The sequence below is a fragment of the Grammomys surdaster genome, unplaced genomic scaffold (assembly GCF_004785775.1).
Source record: "Grammomys surdaster isolate TR1022 unplaced genomic scaffold, NIH_TR_1.0 202, whole genome shotgun sequence".
NCBI lineage: Eukaryota > Metazoa > Chordata > Mammalia > Rodentia > Muridae > Grammomys > Grammomys surdaster.
Window position 1 is genome coordinate 2243849 of NW_021604647.1, and position 15608 is coordinate 2259456.

The 15608-nt window shown below is 39.4% G+C and overlaps 1 pseudogene; it reads right to left on the minus strand.

Annotated features, from left to right (window-relative positions):
* Positions 1-7058: 7058 nt before the first annotated feature.
* Positions 7059-15608, minus strand: part of LOC114623819 — a 15024-nt pseudogene continuing 6474 nt past the window's right edge.

The window sequence follows — 15608 nt, forward strand, 5'->3', positions numbered from 1 at the left end:
TGTGAATAATTGAGTGGGAATTTTGATGGGAATTGCATCAAATCTGTAGATGGCTTTTGGCAAAATAGCCATTTTTATTATATTAATCCTTCCAATCCATGAGCATGGGAGATCTTTCCATCTTCTGAGATCTGCTTCGATTTCTTTCTTCAGAGACTTGAAGTTCTTGTCATACAGGTCTTCTACTTGCTTGATTAGGTTCACACCAAGGTATTTTATACTATCTGTGACTATTGTGAAGGGTGTCATTTCCATAATTTCTTTCTCAGCCACTTTATCTTTCAAGTATAGGAAGGCTACTGATTTGCTTGAGTTAACTTTATATCCAGCCACTTTGCTAAAGTTGTTTATCAGGTTTAGGAGTTCTCTGGTGGAAGTTTGGGGATCACTTAAGTATACTATCATATCATCTGCAAATAGCGATATTTTGACTTCTTCCTTTCCTATTTGTATCCCTTTGACTTCTTTTTGTTGTCTAATTGCTCTGGCTAGGACTTCCAGTACTATATTGAATAGGTAGGGGGAGAGTGGGCAGCCTTGTCTAGTCCCTGATCTTAGTGGGATTGCTTCAAGTTTCTCTCCATTTAGTTTGATGCTGGCTACTGGTTTGATGTATATTGCTTTTACTATGTTTAGATATGGACCTTGAATTCCTGATCTTTCCAAGACTTTTATCATGAAGGGGTGTTGAATTTTGTCAAATGCTTTCTCAGGATCTAGTGAGATGATCATGTGGTTTTTTTTTTTCTTTGAGTTTGTTTATAACGTGGATTACATTGATGGATTTCCATCTATTGAACCAACCCTGCATTCCTGGGATAAAGCCTACTTGATGATGATGGATGATTGTTTTGATGTGTTCTTGAATTCGGTTTGCTAGAATTTTATTGAGTAATTTTGCATCAGTGTTCATAAGGGAGATTGGTCTGAAGTTCTCTTTCTTTGTTGGGTCTTTGTGTGGTTTAGGTATGAGGGTAATTGTGGCTTCATAGAACGAATTGGGTAGTATACCTTCTGTTTGTATTTTGTGGAATAGTTTGAAGAGAATTGGAATTAGGTCTTCCTTGAAGGTCTGATAGAATTCTGCACTAAAACCATCTGGTCCCAGACTTTTCTTTGTGGGTAGGCTTTTAATGATTGCTTGTATTTCTTTTGGGGTTATGGGACTGTTTAGATGGTTTATCTGGTCCTGATTTAACATTGGTAACTGGTATTTGTGTAGAAAATTGTCCATTTCATCCAAATTTTCCAATTTTGTTGAGTATAGGCTTTTGTAGTAGGATCTGATGATTTTTTTAGTTTCCTCAGTTTCTGTTGTTATGTTACCCTTTTCAGTTCTGATTTTATTAATTTGGATACTATCTCTCTGCCCTCTGATTAGTCTAACTAAGGGTTTATCTATCTTGTTGATTTTCTCAAAGAACCAGCTCCTGGTTTTGTTGATTCTTTGGATAGTTCTTTTTGTTTCTATTTGGTTTATTTCAGCCCTGAGTTTGATTATTTCCTGTCGTCTACTCTTCTTGGGTGTATTAGCTTCTTTTGTTCTAGGTCTTTCAGGTGGATTGTCAAGCTGCTAGTGTATGCTCCCTCCAGTTTCTTTTTGTAGGCACTTAGAGCTGTGAATTTTCCTCTTAGCACTGCTTTCATTGTATCCCATAGGTTTTGGTATGATGTGTCATCATTTTTATTAAATTCTAAAAATTTTTTAATTTATTTCTTTATTTCTTCCCTGACCAGATTATGAAGGAGTAGGGTGTTATTCAGTTTCCATGTGAATGTGGACTTTCCCTTCTCTTTGTCATTTTTGAAGACCAGCCTTAGACCATGGTGATCTGATAGGATGCAGGGGATTATTTTAATTTATTTGTATCTGTTGAGGCCTGTTTTGTGCCCAATTACATGGTCTATTTTGGAGAAGGTACCATGAGGTGCTGAGAAAAAGGTATATTCTTTTGCTTTAGGGTGAAATGTTCTATAGATGTCAGTTAAGTCAATTTGGTTCATAACTTCTGTTAGTTTCACTGTATCTCTATTTAGTTTCTGTTTCCATGATCTATCCATTGCTGAGAGTGGGGTGTTGACGTCTCCCACTATTATTGTGTGAGGTGGAATGTGTACTTTGAGCTTTAGTAAGGTTTCTTTTATGAAAGTCAATGCTCTTGTATTGGTGCATAGACATTTAGAGTTGAGAGTTCATGTTTGTTGACTTTTCCTTTGACAAGTATGAAATGTCCTTCCTTATCCTTTTTGATAACATTACGTTGAAAGTCGATTTTTTTTGATATTAGAATGGCTACTCTAGCTTGTTTCTTAGAGCCATTTGCTTGAAAAATTGTTTTCCAACCTTCTACTCTAAGGTAGTGTCTGTCTTTGTCACTGAGGTGGGTTTCCTGTAAGCAGCAAAAAACTGGATCCTGTTTGTGTATCCAGTCCATTAGCCTATGCCTTTTTATTGGGGAACTGAGTCCATTGATGTTAAGAGATATTAAGGAGAGGGTGTTGTTGCTTCCTGTCATTTTTGCTAATTGTGGAGACATCGTTTTTTTGGTTATCTTGTTTTAGGTTTGATGGAAGAGGATTATTTTCTTGCTCTTTCTAGGGTATGATTGCCCTCCTTGTATCGGGGCTTTCCTGCTCTTATCCTTTGTAATGCTGGATTTGTGGGAAGATACTGTGTAAATTTGGTTTTGTCATGGAATATCTTAGTTTCTCCATCTATGGTAATTGAGAGCTTATAGTAGCCTGGGCTGGCATTTATGTTCTCTTAGGGTCTGTATGATATTTGTCCAGGATCTTCTGGCTTTTATAGTATCTGGTGAGAAGTCAGGTGTAATTCTGATAGTTTGCCTTTATATGTTACTTGGCCTTTTTCCCTTACTGCTTTTAAAATTCTTTCTTTGTTTTGTGCATTTTGTGTCTTGATTATTATGTGATGGGAGGTATTTCTTTTTTGATCTAGTCTGGCGTTCTGTAGGCTTCTTGTGTGATTATGTGCATCTCATTCCTTAGGTTAGGGAAGTTTTCTTCTATAATTTTGTTGAAGATATTTATTGGCCCTTTAAGTTGGGAATCTTCACTCTCTTCTATACCTATTATCCTTAGGTTTGGTCTTCTCATTGCGTCCTGGATTTCCTGGATGTTTTGTGTTAAGAGCTTTTTGCATTTTGTGTTTTCTTTCACGGTTGTGTCAATATTCTTTATGGTATCTTCTGCACCTGAGATTCTTTCTTCTATCTATCTCTTTTATTCTGTTGCTGATGCTTGTGTCTATGACTCCTGATTTCTTTCTTAAGTTTTCTATCTCCAGGGTCGTCTCCATTTGTGATTTCTTTATTTTTTCTACTTCCATTTTTATGTCCTGGATGGTTTTGTTCAATTCCTTCATCTGTTTGTTTGTGTTTTCTTGTAATTTCTTTAAAGGATTTTTGTGTTTCTTTAAGGACTTCATCCTGTTTATCTGTGTTCTCCCCAATTTTTTTGATAGTGTTATTTATGTCCTTCTTAAAGTCCTCTATCATCATCATTAGAAATGATTTTAGATCTGGTTCTTGCTTTCCTAGTGATATGGTGAGTTCAGGACTTTCTAATGTGGGAGAACTAGGTTCTGATGATGGCAAGTACCTTGGGTTGCTGGTGCTTGTGTTCTTGGCTTGCCTTTTGTCATCTGGACCTCCTTTTTGCTATCTGTACTGTCTGTGACTGGAGCCTGTCTTTCCTATTATCTAGGTTGTGTCAGAACTGTTTGGGATGGGTTTTGCTGCTGGGTTAGAGCTGAGGCCCAAGATCTGCTCAGTGCTCGGGCCCAGACTGGAAGGAATCCACACTCCAGGCCAGGAGTGAATTCCTGGGTCCCAGTCGGTCCCGGTTGCTCCTTGCTTGGGGCAAGTAATGCTACCTCCTAGCCTACGACACTGGTTGGGTTAGAGCTCCTAAGATCCCCGCTTCCTCTGGTTTCTGTGAGATTGGGTGCAGAGCTGACTCCCAGCATCTGCCGAGTGCTAGGGCCCAGACCAGATGGAGCCTACGCTCCAGACCAGGAGTGAATTCCTGGGTCCCAGTGGGTCCCGGTTACCCCATGTTTGGAGTAAGTGTTGCTTTTTCCTTACCTGGGATGCTGCCTGAGTTAAAGCTCCTGGGAGGCCCTCTTTCTCTTGGTTCTCTGAGGTTGGGTACAGAGCTGCCGCCTGGGACCTGCTCTATGCTCAGGCCGAAGTTCTTTTTCATTATTGAGTCTTTATGTGGTTTCGGTATAAGAGTACTTGTTGCTTCATAGAAAGAATTGGGCAGTGTTCCTTTCATTTCTATTTTGTGAAATAGTTTGAAGAGTATTGGTATTCGGTGTTCTTTGTAGGACTGATAGAATTCTACACTAAACCCATCTGGTCCTGAGCTTTTTTGGTTGGGAGACTTTTATTGACTGCTTCTATTTCTTTAGGGGTTATGAACTATTTAGATGGTTTATGTAACCCTGATTTAACTTTGTTACCTAGTGTCTGTGCAGAAAAAATATCCATTTGATCCAGATTTTCCAGTAGTGTTGAATATAAGCCTTTGTAGTAGGATCTGATAATTTTTTGAATTTCCTAGGTTTCTGTTGTTATGTCTCCCTTTTTATTTCTCATTCTGTTAATTTGGATACTGTCTCTGTACCTCTAGTTTGTCTATCTAAGGGTTTATCTATCTTGTTGATTTTCTCAAAAGACCAGCTCCTGGTTTTGTTGATTCTTTATGTAGTTCTTTTTGTTTATTCTTGGTTGGTTTCAGTTCCTGATTTTGATTATTTCCTGCTATCTACTTCTCTTGGGTGTATTTGCTTCTTTTTGTTCTAGAGCTTTCAGATGTACTGTTCAGCTACTAGTGTATGCTCTCTCCAGTTTCTTTTTTGAGGCACTCAGAGCTATGAGTTTTTCTCTTAGCACTGCTTTCATTGTGTCCCATAAGTTTTGGTATGTTGTGCCTTAATTTTCACTAAATTCTAGAAAGTCTTTAATTTCCTTCTTTATTTCTTCCTTGACCAAATTATCATTGAATATAGAGTTGTTCAGCTTCCATGTATATGTGTGCTTTCTGTTGGTTTTATTGTTTATTTGTTGTTTTATTGTTTATTGTTCATGGTGATCTGATAGTATGCATGGGATTATTCCAATCTTCTTGTATCTGTTGAGAACTGTTTTGTGACTGATTATATGGTCAGTTTTGGAGAAGGTACTACAAGGTGCTAAGAAGAAAGTATATTCTTTTGTTTGAGGATGAAATGTCCTATAGATATCTGTTAAATACATTTGGTTCATAACCTATGTTAGTTTCACTATGTCTTTGTTTGGTTTCTGTTTCCATTGATGAGATCTGCCCATTGATAAGAATGGAGTGTTGAAGTCTCCACTGTTACTGTGTAAAGTGCAATATGTACTTTGATCTTTAGTAAAGTTTCTTTTATCAATGTGGGTGCCCTTGCATTTGGAGCATAGATATTCTTAATTGAAAGTTAATCTTGGTAGATTTTTCCTTTGATGTATATAAAGTATACTTTCTTATCTTTTTTGATAACTTATGTTTGAAAGTTGATTTTATTCGATATTAGAATGGCTACTTCAGCTTGTTTCTTGGCGCCATTTGCTTCAGAAAACTTTTTCCAGCCTTTTACACTGAGGTAATGTCTGTCTTTGTCACTGGGGTGCATTTCCTGTATGCAGCACAATGCTGCATCCTGTTACACATCTAGTCTGTTAGTCTATGTCTTTTTATTGGATAATTGAGTCCATTGATGTTAAGAGATATTAAGAACCACTGATTATTGCTTCCTATTTTTGTTAATAGAGGTGGAATTATGTTTGTGTAGCTATCTTCTTTTGGAGTTGTTGAAAGAAGATTGCTGTCTTGCATTTTCTAGGGTATAGTTTCCCTCCTTTTGTTGGAGTTTTCCACCTATCATTCTTTGTAGGGCTGGATTTGTGGAAAGATATTTTGTAATTTGCTTTTGTCGTGAAATATCTTGGTTTCTCCATCTACAATAATTGAGAGTTTTTTCTGGCTATAGTAGCCTGGGCTGTCATTTTTGCTCCCTTAGGGTCTGTATGATATCTACCCAAGATCTTCTCACTTTTAGAGTCTCAGGTGAGAAGTCTTGTGTAATTCTGATAGATCTGCCTTTATATGTTACTTGACCTTTTTCCCTTTCTGCTTTTAATAGTCTTTCTTTGTTTTATGCATTTGGTGTTTTTATTATGGAACAGGAGAAATTTCTTTTCTGGTCCAATCTATTTGAAGTTCTGTAGACTTCTTGTATGTTTATGGGCATCTCTTTAGGTTAGGGAAGTTGTTTTCTATAACTTTGTTGAAGATATTTACTGGCTCTTTAAGTTGAGAATCTTCACTGTCTTCTATACTATTATCCTTAGGTTTGGTTTTCTCATTATGTCCTACATTTCGAGGATGTTTTGGGTTAGGAGCTTTTTGTGTTTTGCATTTTCTTTGATTGTTTAGCCAATGCTTTCTATGTTATATTCTGCACTTTAGATTCTCTCTTCTATCTCTTGTACTCTGTTGGTAATGTTTACATCTCTGATTACTGATCTCTTTCCTAGGTTTTCTATCCCCTGGGTTGTCTCTCTTTGAGATTTCTTTATTGTTTCTACTTCCATTTTTAAACCCTGGATGGTTTTGTTCAATTTCTTCATCTATTTGGTTTCATTTTTCTACAAGATTTCCTCAGTTCATATTTTCTTCATGGGTTCCATTCCCTTTTCAGGTCTTGGACAGCTTTATTCATATCCTTTACCCATTGGATTGTATTTTTCCTGTATTTCTTTTTAGCTTAAAACTTTGTAAAGTTTAATGCTAGAACATCAGTACACTGTCTTTCCATAAAACTTAAAGCATGATCAATATCAAGAGTGTAAATTGTCTACCTTGCATGTACTTAAAAAGGAATTGCAACATAGTATCTCTTTAAAAATGTAAGACAAATGATAATACAGGTGTTAATCTTCAGGCATTCAGGGATGCTAATGTCTGTGCTGGACTCTTAGGCTTCACTGGCAGCAAGGATGAGCAAGGTGCTACTTGGAAATGCAGATATGAGACAAGGGGGAGGCAACATTTACATCAGTGTCAGAATAAGAGTCTGGCATTGTAACTTCACTGTCCTGAAGTCCCAGGATCTCACAAACTGCTTGTGGCAATTCTTTGCATTGTGCCATCTGTAGGGAAATTACTTCTGCTTTACACTGTACATCTACATCAATTTTCATGGACAATTCATTGATGTGCGTGAGGATTTCATTGAAGCCATAATGCTTTTCGATTATCTATTGCTTCTCTGATTCCAGGTGGCATAACACAGAAAAAGATGAAAATTCTTACAGGACAGTTCAGTCCACATTACCTCCCATAATTGAAGTATATCTAGAAAACTAATTTCCTTTTAAATCTGACTAAAAGTTGGCTGAAGCAAAAATATAGATATCCAGAGTCCTGGGATCCTAAGAGCTACAAAATCCATTGTCCAATAATCTGATATAGACATCTAGTGGTCACAGATGAACTGGGTTCACCTGAAAGGAGGACAGGAAATGAAAAAGAGACAGAGGGGCAAGAGAAACATGAAGCCAAGACAAACTTACCTGATCAAGGCTCAAAGTTTAATATTCAGCTCTTGTATATATAGGGAAAGCCCCACCTAACCCATCCTTTGTTTCAGCCTGACTATGTCTCAGATTATATCACAAGTCAAGGTCAGCCAGCAGTTGATTCTTCTAAGTACATGAAGGAATCTGCACATGCAGCTAGGGTGGATGACTCTACCTAGGTCACAAGATCTTTCCAAGGCCTGCTCAAGGCTGTGGAAGGGTACAATTCCCCCATTTTAGATTGTAAAAATGAACAGTACCAGTAGTTGGATGGGGGGGCACAAGATTTATTTGTTTTACATCATCCCATCTAGTGTAGAGTGGTCAGGAGACTGTGTATGGCTTAGGTCAGTGTCTATATTACTCCTTGTTACACATTAAGAAGGACAAACATAGCAGCATTGAGATTTGCCTGTCTTAGGTCTATAGAAGCTCAAGAATACTCTTACCTGTCTCTGACTGTGGGACAGTGGGCTGTGAGAGGCAGCTGGGTACTTGCTCGAGCACAGGCCTCAAACCCTGGATACCATAAAGGTATGGTAGGTCTTGCTCATTGGCCCTGGTTCCTTTCACTTATCCACAGACCCTCCGAAAGAACGGTTTGTGGCCTTTGGTTATATAACACAAGCAGAGGGCATGACTACAGCCCACAGAGCCTGAAGAGATCTCCATATTAATGAGATACCTAGGCCAGAGGGCATACCCAATTAAGCATTCCTTCCCAGACCCTCTTCCTACTTACAAAAGATATTTAACCATGTAATGTATGATGTATACCATTGGCCATTGCTGTCTTATAAGCTGAATGGATTGTGCCACAAATTTTTGACATAATGTAGGACTATTGGCCATGCTCTGAGGAAGAACTGTCTATTGATATCTTTTCACAGGTCCTTTAAAATTAATAGAAGGAACACTGAAAGCAAATCTTTCACAGTCCTGGGCATGCAAAGGAATAGTAAAGAAACAGTCTTTCAAATCTACTACTATTTTATAATATCCTTTAGAAATGGCTACTGGGGATGGAAGCTCAGGTTATAAGGCTTCCATAGGTATCATGGTCTCATTAACCTTTCTTGGATCTTGTAGCAATCTCCATTTACCAGGTCTTTTCTGGATAACAAATATTGGATTATTCCATGGTGACTGAGATGCTATTATATGCCCTGCCTCTAGTTGCTCCTGCACAAGAGAAGAGGTGACCTATTTTTTCTCTAGATAAAGTCCACTGATCAACCCACACTGGAACATTATTAAACCATTGAATTTTATCAGCATAGGATGCAGACAAGATGGTGGTCATTATGGAAAATACCCCAAGACTTTAGTGTTAGAATGAATCTTAGGCCTTTCAAATATCCTAATGCCTTGTCCCTCTTTTCCTAACCCTTGACCAGGCAAAAATCCTTGCCTTAACATTTGTTTAGTCACTACTTCTTTAGGGCTGCACATCATAAGGCCCATCTGTGACAAGAGATCTCTTCCCCATAGGATAACAGGCAAATTTGGCATGACATAGGGTTGAATTTGTCCTCAATTGACTTCTTCATCTCTTCAGGTTAGAAGTTTAGAACTCTGTTTTGGGTTATTGGCATAACCAAACCCCTGAAGGTGAGTGAGAATATCAGATAAAGGCCAAGCTGAAGGCCAATCTTGCCCTCTAATACTTACATCAGCCCTAGAATCTATTAATCCTTCAACATTTTTTCTTTCAATTATTAGTTTGAGGTTAGACCTCTTATTAGTAGTATATTGAACCCAGTACACATCAGAGAAACCAAAGCCATCTTATCCTCTCTCACTCTTAACGAATTTAGAAGGTAGAGGATACAAGGGAACTAAAACAAGTTGAGCAATTCTTTTGTTAGCAGGTACAGATATAATGCCATGGGGGGAAGCAGCTATAAGTTTAAATTCTCCTGCATAATCTTTATCTCCTGGCCCATAAGCTGCTGGTTATAAGTGCCTTGGGGTCCAAGGCTAACCCCTCCTTCCCAAGGAACAAGCAAGGGACTAAAAAAGTCCCATGATCATTCCTGTGATCACTGTTTCTAAGGGCTTATCAAGGTGACCAAAATATCTGAGCCTACTTCCCTGTCCTAGTCCATGGTCATATTCATGCCTGAAGCCTACTTTTTTGTTCTAGCCTAAGATTTAGATTCCTGCCTGAAATTACTTCCTTATTATGGTCCAATGTCAGATTCCTGCCTGAAGGTCTCCAAATATTCTACCAGCTGCTTTTAGCAGCCTATCCATAAATTCCTGAAACAGTTCATTAGGACCTTTTTTAATACCAGATAAATTCCCACTGAGATTCCGTTTAGTCAGTAATTGATGCCAAGTATGGTGGGCAGCCATTAAAAATTGTGGGTATATTCCTGCAGGTAGCCTAATCTGATTAGCATTACCTTCAAATTGGCCCTCTCCCAGAAGTACATTAATAACCCTATCTGTGTTACCTGCCTGAGCATTCATCATGGCAGTTCTCTTACTTGTTTCATGTCATTCAGAGCTCCAAAGTAAGTAGTAAGTAGTAAGTTTTCCTCCTGACAAAGTAGCTTACATATAGTTTTCCAGTCTTGGGGGATTAAATTTACTTCTACCATTGTATTCAATAAAGCTTCGTAAAAGCAGCAGTATACCCATACTGTGCCATAGCTGGTTTTTAACTCTTTTATTACTCTTGCAATCATCTCCACCTGCTTGATCTTCTTCTCAACTATAAACATGGGTGAGTCAAAAATCCTGAGCCCACAATTGAACTTCAAACTGCAACCAATGGAGCACTGGCAATTCAACCATATTTTTAAGTTTCCCTTGCAACACTAAACCAACCACAACTTTGGAAAGCAAAACTCCATTTTAAACAATCCATTCTCTTTAAAATCAATATCAAGACCATTACTTTCACGTTACAAAGTTTGGCTGCCAATTTTTATGTATGAAATGCATGACAGTGCAGCTTTTAAGACTTCATTAAAGAGACATTGTTTTAAATCCTATCCTTTATAAGTCTAGTTTCTGAATGTCTCCAACCCTGAGTGACCAGTTTTAAGCCAACTTTCTGTTACCAATGTTACAAATTTTAATCCTACTCAATAACTAACTTATAAGACAACAATCTATAACCAAGACATGTAGAACATATTTATACGTGTAAAACCAGTCAGAAACAGAAATGAAGTAGATACACATCTTATAAATTTAAACCGACAATTTTTTTTACTTTTTCTAGTTGTAATTTCAAGAGAAAAGCACCTTGTCACCTGATGAGCCCAACAATCACTGCCCCTGAGATTTTTCTGGGAAAAACAACTATCAGCTTCCTTATCATAAAAGCCAAAATGCTGCTGGCTCCTTTAAGAGCAGCTTATGCAGAAAATCAGCTCCTGGCAGGACTTCTCCTGCTGTGCTCTTCCCCAGCCTTCTGCTGTGCACATTAAGACTACCTTTTAAACACAAGTTAAATTAAACCAAGAGGTGGATAGCCAGCAGATAAGGTTTTGACCATTATTTCTTTTGAACATGAAACAGAACAGCAATCATTCAAACAATAAGGAAGCAAAAACAGACAATTGATACACATGAACAGATTGAAGTGCCAAAGACAGACAATAGACAGAACTAAGGATTTCTCCAGTAGGATTCAGAGAGAAAGCAGGACATATCCTGATTTCCTCTTGTTCTCAGGAGAGCTCTGAAATAGCTTTTTCCTTCTCTTTTCTGACGCATCCCAGACAAGGGACAACTGCTTTTCTGAAACCCTTTCTCTCTCTCATATTCTAGGTCTAACTCTTCATCTCCTTCTATAGAAGGTGCAGTGGTAGCTACTGATAGGTACTCCTTAGCTCCCTGCTTTCTTTACATCCCCAGTTCCTCCTTACCCTGCTCCTCTTGCTTGAAGCAGCTCTTAGGCTGCAGAGAAAGGCCTATAATTCCATCCCCTTACCACCTAGTCAAAATTTTGCTGTCACCCCCTAGGTGTAGTCTGACTCAGATCGACACCTATTCAGCCTAGCCTGTATCCCCTTAAACACACTGTAGAGTGAAAAATTATAGATACTGGGTATATAGAATTCTTTTTAGACATATAAAATATTCTATAGGCTTTCTTTATAAAGACATGGAGAAACCGAGCCATGAAACAAGTTAAGAATGTGGACAGGCTAGTTACAGGAACTGGCTAGAATGCAAGTGAACTAGGTGAAACCAAGCTGAGAACCAAGCTGAGAACCAAGCTGAGAACTGCAGTGGCAGGATAAGGCCAAAGTAACAGGGCAGGACCACATTCTTGAGAAAGATAAGCATACAGAGTGTTTTTACCTGATCCTGACTCATGTAGGTTGGGTTCTTTTGGAATGTTCCACTATTTTTATGTTATGTCACCCTAACAACCCCTCATCCCCCTCCCCATTCCTTGGTTTGTGGTTTTTCCCCTTAAGAACCCCTCTCAAACTGGCTGTCAGGGTCAATTCAGCTCCTGCGTGGGCATACGAATTGACCAGCAGCTAGCTGTCACATGCCTTAATAAACCTCGCTATTGCTCCAGTACACGGTGTCTCGAGCAGATTACTGGGTGGTTGTAACTTTCTGAGACTTGAGTGAGGGTCTCACCTCTGCGGAGGTCTTCATTGGGGGCTCGTCTGGGATTTGCGACCACCCTGATCTCTGAGACCCCCACTGGGAGGTAAGGGTACCACGGTTTTGTTTGTGTGCTTTGTGTGTCTATCCGTCTCGTTCTGACATCTGGTTTGGAATTCTGGAAAGTGCACTTCTGTGGTTTGGCTTGGCAGCTGTTTCTGTCTCGTAAGAGGCAGCAAACCATTTTTGTCTCAGCAAGAGGCGAACGGGTGACCGGCAGACGTGCTAGGAGAGTTACCACTGCCACAACCCGGGAGACGTCCCGGGCGAGGAAGGGACCCCAGGGACGCCTGGTGGGTTCCTGTCTGGAGGCCGGGGAGGACGTGATGGTCCTCTTGCTGGAGGAGGTGTGAGAGACCTCCTGGCCATCTGTTTTTCTGTATTGGTGTTGGCTTTCTCGGTTGAGACTGACTGTTAGTCTCTTTGTGTAGTTGTTTTGTCTGTGTTTTGTGTTACTCGTGATGTGATAGGGACAATGGACTGTGTACTGTGCTTATGAGGTGTCTGCCCATGGCGTGGGGCAGTGTACTGTGTTTGTGAAATTTCTGTGTGCCCATGGCAGGGGTGACCGTCTGTGTAGTCTGGTTTCTGTGCTCGCGGCAGGAGTGGGAACTGGGCAAGCCACAGAGAACATTTTGCTACCCTGAGATAGGGTCAGGTTACGAATTCTGGGAGGGAATTCATGGGAAGTGGAAGCAGTGGGACAGATGTATCTGCACACTGCAAACCACAGTTCTCTAGAGGATGCTCTGGAGTTCATTTTTATGGGAGATAGGGTCAGAAATGACCCCTTCTCTGTCTCAAGGTGGTCATTGGCCACCGTCACCTGGGGCGATGTCTGTTGAAGCTCTCGTGGCTGTGAGTCTGTGTCTAATTCTGTGTTGTTCATTGCTGGTGGTGTAAGAAATCTGTTAAATTAGGTTCAGCATGGGCTGGCCATGTCATCTGGTTATTAGGTTCTCAGACCAGCAGTCTTTCATGCCTTGATTGTGTAACCTGTCTCTGCACCTGTGACAGGAGCAAGGACTGTCTGTATCTGGTATACCCACCGCCCGTGATGGGGGTGAACTGACTGTGTTTTTTTCTGTTTTCTTGATGAACTGTTTGTGTGTTTTTGGACTGTGACTGATGTTATTTTGGACTGAATCTACTGTGCTGAATATCCTGAGTTAGCAAGAGTTAACATGAGTTAACATGGCCATTGGCAGAGAAATAGCTAAAACAATTGTCTGATCTCCGCGGTGTGTTAGCAAAAGAAAAGGAACTCTCCAGCCCCTACAGGAGAAATTCTTGGTTATGCTTTCTATGTCTATTGTGACTCCCTGGTGTGCCAAATTTGTGCACGTGTGTCGTTTTCTGTCTTTGTTTCATTAGAATAAATGTTTGTTCTATGTTTCATGTTCAGAAAGATAAAAAGGGTTAAAACTTATAGGCAAGTCCCCCTGCTCTGTGGATGAAAGTGAGGCATGGCAGGAGGAGCCCTGGCAAAAATGATTCTTTGCACAAGTTGCTCTTGGGGACGCTAAGATCTTTTTGGCTTTCTTGGTAAAGAAACTGATTTTTTTTTCTTCCCCCAAGATTGAAAAGGAGATTTCAGTGTAAGTTTTATCTGGGATCAGATAAGACTTTGATGAACTACTTCAGGAATTTGTAGATAGGCCTAAATTAAGAACTTTCACATTTAAGACAAAGCTCAGAATGGGCTCAGCAGAAGCTGGTGTGACATTCCTGTTGTCATGGTCACTCTGACTATCCCCTGGAAAAGTGTTTTCTGGAATTTATTTTATTGCCTTGCTTCTTCCTTGGTGAAGAAAGGTCAGCCTCAGACCCAAGGACATTTACAAGAGACTGTTTATGGTCCAGGAGCTATATAATGATTATGCTGGAGAAATTAGAATTACAGCCTGACTTGCCTACTCCAGCTGCCATTCCAACAAATGCATACAGAATTGTTATAGATTTAGAAGAGTGTTTTTATACTGTTCCTTTAAGATGAGAGATTTGCATGCAATGAGTATGCTTGTAATTTTTTGAGAGACTATGAAGCAATATCACTAGAAAGTTTTGCCTCAAAGAATGGCAAGTTTTGCCTTACAAGTAGTTAAGAGTAAGAAAAGTAAAAACAAAAAGCAGTTTCAATTGACTTTTGGAGCCCTGCCTTGGTCTCATTGATTATTGAGTTTAGCAGGTGACAAGGTGCTTCTTTTGAAATTACAGCCAGAAAAAGTAAGAAAATTTTGTTTGAAAAAAAATATAAGCTGTGCATTTACTTCATTTTTATTTATGACTGGTTTTAAAAGTATAAGAATGCTCTGCATGTCTTGGTTATAGATTATTTCCCTATAAGGTATTGGGTATGGTTAAAAATTTGCAACCTTGGTAAAAGAAAGTTGGCTTAAAGCTGGTAACTCAGGATTGGAGTCATTCAGAAACCAGATGTATAGAAATAGGATTTAAAACAATGTCTCTTATGAGTTATTAAATGCTGCACTATCATACATTCATGTACAAGAACTAACAGCCAACTTTGTAACCTGAAAGTAATGCATTTAGTATTGATTTTAGAGAAAATAGATTGTTTGCATTGTTAAAAGTTGGTTTTGTTTCTCAAAATTATGGTTACACTCTAGTATTGCAAAAAGAAACTTAAAAAATAGTTAAACAGTGGGTGCAATTGGCAATTCAATCGTGAGCTCCAGAAATTTTGACTCACTCATGTTTATGGTTGAGAAGAAGATAGAGCAGGTGGAAATGATTGCTAGAGTAAGAAAAAATAAGAACAGCTGTGACACAGTACCAGCCTGCTGTCAATTAGATACAGGGGTAGAGACAAATTTACCCCCCCTTAAGAAAGAGAGGAGGTATCTGTGGGGGTCTTAGAAGACTCATCACCCTTCCTTTCAAGACAACCCAGCCAGTCTGACGGGACTGGTAGAGTCTTTGATGTTTTCCCTCCAGCCCACCTAGGATGATCGTCAATAGCATTTACAGATTCTCTTTACTACTGAAGAGAAGGAAAGAATTCTATTAGAAGCCCGTAAGAATGTTCCTGGTGGCAACGGGCAGCGTATGCAGCTTCCCAATGAGATTGATGCCGGATTCCCCCTTAACTGTAGGTAAGGGGCGGCTGGTGGTCTACCATCAGGCTCTAGTGGGTCTCCAAGGGCAGCGAGATAGCCCACCAATTTGGCCTAGGTAAGAGAAGTCCTTCAGGGACCAAACGAGCCACTGTCTGTGTTTCTTGAGAGGTTACTTGAAGATTTAGTTAAGGAGGCAGAGAAAGTGTACTAAGAAAGAAAGAAAGAAAGAAAGAAAGAAAGAAAGAAAGAAAGAAAGAAA